Genomic DNA, 8,315 nt, shown 5'->3' on the forward strand with positions numbered 1-8,315 from the left:
TTTTTTTTTTTTTTGAGACGGAGCCTCAAGCTATCCCCCTGGGTAGAGTGCCATGGCATCCTGCTCACAGCAACCTCCAACTCCTGGGCTCAAGCGAGTCTCCTGCTTCAGCCTCCCAAGTAGCTGGGACTACAGGCGCCCGCCACAACGCCTGGCCATTTTTTGGTTGCAGCCATCATTGTTGTTTGGCGGGCCCAGGCTGGGGATTCGAACCCGCCACCTTAGGTGTATGTGGCTGGCGCCTTAGCCGCTTGAGCCATAGGCGCTGAGCCGGTGTTTAAATCTTAATGCATTATAAACTTAATAATTATGGGCTGTGATTTTTCACACTAAAGGAGTTGCAAATGACTGGACTTCCAGCCTGGTATGCTCTCCTTGGTCTCCTAGACTGATATGCCAACCACCTGCTGCAGTCAGTTATTTTTACCCGTTCACCTGTCCATCTCCCCATCTCCTCAGCTTGACAGCAATCTCTGCAACAGCAGGGACTGGGCTTGTGCCTTGTTATATCTTAGGCATTGGCATGTATGTATTATACTTTTGTAAAAGATTGGAAGGATTTGGAATCATATAACATGGTAGAAGAAGGCCGAGGGGTGGGTTGTATCAACTGCAGCCATTTGTTATCCAGGACTGCCTTTCAACCACTAGGGTGTGCTGGGAGCTGCATAAGCTCTTGCTACACAACTTTCTCCCTTACCCCATTCCCACAGCCCATGTTGAGAAACACAGAACCAGGTACCAGGGTTGTGTTATCTCCTGTTACAGGCAGAGATCTGGAGAAGTCAGCATCTCAGCTCAGGTCTGCTGGCACATCTGCCCTGAGGACAGATCCAGTGATACAAATTTAATTAACCTGACAGCCCAGGAACTTAACTTAGATCTAAGGAACCACTCACTGACTTTTTTTTGTTTTGTTTTGTTTTCTAAATTTGCATCAAAGTGGAGCATTTTAGAGTTGGGGACTTTTCAAGTTTCCAGTTACAGAATTAATTTAGTGGGTTGATACTTTTTTCTTTAAATGAAATAGAACTAAAAATAACAGTGTATCACACATGGGAACGCTGTGGGAGTGTGTGTATCCCCCAACCGTGATGGAAATACATTTCTGATTGTGGATCAGTGTTCAAGATATCCTGGAGAGAGATTATAGTTTAGATGGATATGGGCTAGCTAGACAGTGACAGGGTCTGTTTTCTCTTTTATATTCATTTCATCTTTAGTCCAGTGCTGAGTACTTAGTGCAGTGGTTCTCAACCTTCCTAATGCCGCAAACCTTTAATATAGTTCCTTATACAAGTTGTGGTGACCCCCAACCATAAAATTATTTTCATTGCTACTTCATAACTATAATTTTGCTACTGTTGTGAATCATAATGTAAATACCTGATATGCAGGATGTATTTAGGTGACCCCTGTGTAAAGGTCGTTCGACCTTGAAAGGGGTCATGACCCACAGGTTGAGAACCGCTGACTAAGTGGATTAGTTGGTCTACCTGGGATATCTTGTTATAAATTGCCCTTCAGATGGAAAGAATGGACAGTTTGCAGAATGCTGTCTCTATGAAGAAATAAGAGAGGTGGCCATGCTGTGGCTTTAATGTATAAGGAAAGCAGAGAGACACCAAGTGTGTGATGGATATGAGCTTGGGCTGGAAAACCTGAGAAAGCGGGATTTGAGTTCTGTGTGTGCAGCATCTTAGTGTGTGACTTTGGGTAACTTCCTTAAGCCTCACTTTCTCCATCTTTAAGCTGGGTATTAGGGCGCCAACCTGATAGGTATTGTGCCTTTGGCACAGGGCCTGGCATCTATCTGATAAGCAATTGGTAAGCATTATCTACTGTTCTTGGTTCATGATTAATACTGAGAGAGATTGTGACTTATGCTGGGTCCTGGTACACTAGCCAGAGCTCTACTTCTGTGATGGTTGATCTTGAGGTGAATTTGTAGCTCTTATCTGTGGTTTGTTGTGGCACTGAAAGGAAGTGAATGTTGCAACAGAGCATGCGTATGCATAAGAGGAGATATCCTGGTTCTATAGACAATTAAATTGGACTATCATAGTGGAATCTGAGAACGTAACTGAAATTTCTTAGGAAAGCCAGGTGCTTTGTGTTTCATCAAAAATCAAGTTTCCTGAAACTGAATAGAGCAATGTATATGCTTAAACTGGGGGGTTTATGTGTAGCATGGTGATGGTTTTAGTGGAAACTCCAAGGTCTGATAAATCATCCACTGGGCCTAGCAGTGCTGTGGTACACTTAGAATTAACTGTATAAAAATAAATGTGGGGCACATTGAAGGTGCAAGACCCTGGACAAAATCCCATTTGATTTTAGCATTGACCCCTGCCTGACTTTCAAGTCTGAGTCTGTTCTGTTTTCCAGGCTGGAGAGTCTTGAGCCTTTTTGGTTTATATCCCTAAGTGCTGATTGTTTTTGTTTTGTAGTAAGGAAAAGTGGTAGATGCTAAAATTTATCTGATTTTAGAAGGTTTGTAGTTTATACTTTAGTAGAAAATAATAATTTTTTCCTTTGTTTGGAAGCAACATAGTTCAGGGACAGTCAAGTTTAATGGTTAAGAACACAAACTTTTATCTAGACCTGGATTCCCTGGCTGTGCTTGCATTAAGGTGTGTGTTTTGGGACAAGTACCTTAACCTCTCTGCACCGCATCTATAAAATGGGTAATAAGAGTATTGCTATCTTATAGGTTGTTTATAGGATTAAAATGGGTATCATGTAAAGCCCTCAGTGCTATGTCTGTTCCTAAGCTCTTCAGCAAATTGGAGCTATTACCATCGTCATTATCGATATTAGTGGAAGGCCTTCCAGGGAGGCCAGGATTATAGTCCTGGTTTTGCTGTTGCAAACAGTTGCCCTGGATAGGCTGGAGTATTTTCTGTGAAACTGAGGAGTTGTTCACGTGCTCCAGATGCTTCTAGCTTGAACCTTGTGCAGTATGTGTTGTGCCTTATCAGGCCCGAGTGATGGGATGCTGGCTTCCCGGATTGTGAGGCCCCCCTTTCCAGTAAGGACCTGTAACAACTCTGCCAGATGTTGGCTCTGGTAATCTTTGTTATTCTTTCCTTTGTTTTGTATTCTTAGTGTAGCTCCTTTTTCCTGCCTTGCCAAATGCTTCTTTGTGCTTTTATATTTTGTTCTAGTGTATCCAGATTATACTCCTGTTGCACTGGAGTTACGTCTCAGCTTGGCAGAGCCTCATACACAGGGAATATTACCAAGAAGGGTGAGCCTGTCAATTTGCTGTTGGTTTTGAATCTTGTCTGTGTCTGTCCCTGTCATGCTCCCCAGCCAAAGCCCTGAGAGTGGCCTGTTACCTGCGGCTGACCAGGGTCAGCCATTCACAAGGAAGGAAGGGCTTCCTTGCTAAGCTACCTTCTTGCTTTTTTCCTTCCTTGTCTTCACTTTTAGTTTTAACTTTAAAGAGCTTACCAGAGCCAATCTCGGTGTAACTTCATATTTTGCATGCACATCTTGGTTAGCCCCCACTTCTGCAGACGGTGGAGGTGTGGAGTTAATCTCTGGCCTGCCGTGGATGTTTCAAGTTTTTCTTACTCTCCTGGACAGGCAAGCACAGTGAATTAATTGAGTTGTTTTCAGCCCACTTCCTGCCTAATTGAACACCTGCCCAGTAAGTGCTGCCAGCGCACCTGCCTGTTACCTGACTTGCCTGCCGCCCTGTCACGTCAGTGCCGTGTTTCTGTCAGAAGTGTCAGTCGGCCATTGCAGTTAATTCACTATGTTCCTCAGAGAAACTGTTGCCTTCTCTGCTTAATTTAAAGACACTGATGCCTCCTCTTTTGGTATAGTCCCTCTGCTTTCCCATCTTGCCACTGTCCTCTTGGTTAAGATCATTGGTGACTCAGAAAAACAACTGAAATGCCAGATGCAGAGTGAGGGCTCCTGCACCTGCGGGTTGGTTCTTGTGCTTGCCTGTCGTAACATTGGGTCTAGACTCATTTTCTAGCAAATCATTCTTAATGTAGTGATGATGGTTCAGAGCTGATTAAAAGTACTCTTTCAAAGGGAGGGACACAAAGGGTTTTTTTTTTTTAAAGCGTGCTGATATTTTTTGACACTAGGGACATATATCTTTCTTTTTACTTTTTTGGCACATATCTTTCTAAAATGAGAACCAGGGTAGGAAATCCAGTCTTTCCTCATCAGAGAAAGCCACCCCTCTTCATGGCCTATTTGTCTCTTGACTGTTTTCTTTGGTTGAAAAGTGTCATAGCCAGCCATGTGGTTCCTAGTGAAGGCTGGGTTAGGGGTGTGATTTGTTGTTAAAAATATCCTGGAGATACAGCAACGCTTGGTAATTTTTTGGTGAAATTGTATATCTTAATTTTCTCTTTGTGGTGTTCTTGGCCTTTTAAACAGAAGTGTACTTTTGGGTTCCTTCTGTCTAGATTTGAACCTACTCAAAAATGGGGGAAACTAAAAAAAGCCTTTCAAACTACTTTGTTTGCACTGTGGTTTTGCATTTTGTTTTTACTTTTATCTTTTAGTAGGATTTCAGATTTTACAAAAAATGTTAAAGGGGCATCGTTTCTCAAAAAGTTAAACATTGAATTACCATAAGACCCAGCAATTCCATTCTAGGTATATACTCAGAAGAATTGAAAACAGGGACACAGATCTTTTTACAGGAATGTTCATAGCAGCCCTCTTAAAGGGAGTGCCAAAAAGAAGCAGCAATCAATGGAATAAAAAGTGGAGTATCCATACAGTGGAGTGTAGTATTATTCAGCCATGAAAAGAGATGAAGCACAGAGATGTGCTACAACCAGAATAAGCTTTAAAACTTGCTATAGGGTGAAAGGAGCCAACACAAAAGACCACACCTTGCATGAACTCTCCACAATAGGTAAATTCATGAACACACAAAGCAGTGGGTGGTTATCAGGGGCGAGGGACGAGAGTGTGTGGGGACTGAGTACTTAGCGGGTACTGATTTTCTTATGGAGTGATGAAAATGTTTGGAACTTGGTAAGAGGTGGTCATGCACATTGTGAATTGTGCACTTTATAATGGCTAATATAAACTGCGTAGATTTCAGCTAAAATAAAAATGATGGGGCAGCTGTGTGTTCTTGCCAAGGGAGGCTTTTCCAGTGAGACCATACAGAGTTGTTCTTGATACCTAATGGGAGTGTGGAGGCAGCCTGTTGGGGCTGGGGCTGCTCACTTGGCCAGCGGGCAAGTAGGCCTGGCAGGTTGCCTTTCCTCACTTAGCCTGTTTCCTCTTTGTAAAGAGGACTTGAAAGCCTTCCCGTCTAGGGTTGCTGTGATAATCAGGTGAGATGATGGATATAAAATGCTTGGCATTGTTAAGAGCTTAGTAAATATTAATCTTTATCTGTGGGCTGTGGAAGGAGAGAAGGAAGTAGACTAAGGGAGAGAGGTAGGGGCTGGAAGTGGAGAAATCGGGTTTATTTCAGCCTTCTGGGTTAGGTGAGACCTTAAAGAATTTTTAAAATTCTGGTGCAGCCAGTGAAGTTACTGAGGGCTGACTTCTATCAACTACAACAAAGGGTGTTTGGGAAGCACTTAGAATGGTAGTGCCTGGCAGACAGCTGGAGCGCGATGAAGAGTTTGATTAAATTAGAGAAGAACCAACCAGTTGAATTGTGGTGGATTTAACAAGGGAGGCAGGGGGTAAGGGCCTTCCCACTTCCTTCCGGAGCCCCCAGCTTTGTGCTGTACTTGAGGTTCTGGAACTGGCTTTGTGAGCGAGCCCTCTCAGTGTAACACAAGTTGGGACATGCCGCCTCTCTGTCAGCTCTCCAGGAACTGAACTACTGCGTTAACCTTTGTAGACTTACCTCCTTGTGTCTCTGATTCCTGCTTTCTTGGGAGAAAGGACTTTATCGTCATCTGGGTGCAGACGAACCCTGCCGCTGAGCAGAGGGCTAAGGAACCCTGGACCTAAGGAGAGGCTACCACTGTTCCCGCTGTGAGGGAGGAGGGCAAGTGGCCAGGCAGGGAAGGCTGGTCTGATTTTGGTAAAGAAATAATTTTGTTGGTGGCACCTGTGGCTCAAGGAATAAGGTGCTGGCCCTGGCCCCACATACTGAAGGTGGTGGGTTCAAACTCAGCCCTGGCCAAAAACTGCAAAAAAAAAAAAAAATAATAATTTTGTTTCTTCTTAGCACACAGTGATGGACTAGAGATATCTGATATTAGAATATTGCTTTGATGTAAATGGGTATGTTAGCCTCTCTCCTTTCTAATTTTATTTGCACTAAACAAGCATCTTTACTGCACAATTGGTACCTCATTATTACTAGAGGTTCTTTACTGTTGGTGCCCAAGTAATGTTAAGTTGTGTAGAAAGAACCATTGTTGGGTTTGCGGTCTGAAGAGCAGGGCTTAGCAGTTGTATGTGTAGGATTTGCCCTTATTTAATCTGCCCAATTCCCTGATTTTGGGGACTGGAATCCCCCTTCTTTGGGGGTACCTCCTTCTCCCCCACTCACTCTTGGGACTTGCCAGGCTTGGCTCTTGGTTCCCAGTCCCCCTTGACCTGACTGGGCCAGAGGTAGACTCTGGAGCTCCAGTGACCCTGGCGTCCGTCTGGAGGAGAAAGTTGGCCTGCAGGAAGCTGCAGAGAGGCAGAGTGCTCGTCTGGGAGTCCTGGCCTGCTCTTCCTTATTGTGATTTTCTTTTGCAGGGGTGTTTTTTGGGTCACTTATCACCGAGGTTCTAAATAATAGACATTGTGACCTTCAAGTGCTCCCTGAACTTCTCTTACTCTTGTTTTTTTCCCTCTCATTTCTGGGGTACCAGTGATACCGCACAGTTACTGAGATGATGCAATGAAACAATGTACGTGCAAGCTTGGGGAGGACTCTAAGGTAGGGAAGGAGGCCCTTACAGACTTCATGGTTATTTTATTAACTATCTGACACTAATGATTTGATTATTCTGAACATCTTTGCTTTTCTTCTGTAAATCGAACCTTCTTTCAGAATTTTGGCATGTTTGGCACCATTAACATGTTCCTTTTTTCAATCACAGTGTTGCTTGACCTGATCTTTGAATTTGTAGAAAATGAATGAATGGGTCTTGATAAGTCATGGCCTCTCCAAGCCTAACGAAGGCTTCTCTGAGTTGAGTTTTAATTATGTCCTGGGGAACAGAGTACCACCCTCTAAGTCAGATGGGCTGTTCTTCCTGTCTGTGTGCCAGGGATAATGGTGCTCAAATTTTAGAGTAATTGCCTATTTATTTGGCTTGGGTTTGAATGGCAGTATTGCCACTTACTAAACTGTGTTGCCTCTTTGAGCTTCAATCTTGTCATCTGTAAAATGGGAACGATAATCCTAACCCTGCAGATTGGGGATTACAGGAGATGATGTGTTTAAAGTCCTTAGCTATGTTTGATACATGGCAGGTTGTTGTTATTAAAAATAGTAACTTCAGTAACTATTCGCAACTAAAGAGTGTGAAGCCAGAAAATACAAACATGAATTTGGCATTTAATGCTGACATCAATTAATATAAAAACCAACCAGCTGCTGTTGGTGCTTTCTCTGTGCAGAGGGAGGGAGTGGAGTGGGTATGAAGGTGTGGGACACACCCTTCCTGTCTGTAGGGAAACACATCATGCACATGCAGAAAAGAGGTGGCATACCAGGCAGCTGGGCTCCGGAGAAGGTTTCCTGGAGAAGGCATAGAGCTGATGGCAAAACAGCAAGAGAGGTGATGTCTGGAATCAAACATTTAGGGCGATCTTTGCAAGAGACCAGATTTTGTTGGGGTGTGTGTGTTTGCATACACGTGCATGCTCGTGCTTCTGTCTCCTCAGTTCTTCCCAGTCCCGTCTAGTGTTTCAGATCATTATAAAGACCCACGCAGGCCTGTTGCACCTTCCAGAGTTCACCATTTTCTTTGCATACTCATTTTGCTGCGAACCATCTGCCTTTTGTCAGCCTACACCCTTAAAGGATCAGAATTCTCCTTACAGATTCTGCCCCCCTTTCTCCCATTTATTCCACCTAATATTGATTTTCTGCACTGTAATAGCCTCAGAAGTTTTGTCATGTGCGTTGAGGCCATTCATTGAGCAGATGCTTGTGGAGCACCTACTACAGGCAGCATGCAGGGGAATAGAAAGATTGATAAAGCAGGGTGGTCCTTGCCCTGAAGCTGCTTGGTTAGTAGAGGAAACAGATGGGCAAATGGACTTAATTAAATGTGATTAGAGCTTTATATTGGTCGGATAGGGAAAGACGTTTGGCAGGAGCCCCAAATCCCCGAGTCCCTCCGTCAGCCTGCTTGCAGCTGTGC

The sequence above is a fragment of the Otolemur garnettii genome, unplaced genomic scaffold, assembly GCF_000181295.1.
Source record: "Otolemur garnettii isolate 467f Iridium unplaced genomic scaffold, OtoGar3 scaffold00001, whole genome shotgun sequence".
Lineage (NCBI taxonomy): Eukaryota > Metazoa > Chordata > Mammalia > Primates > Galagidae > Otolemur > Otolemur garnettii.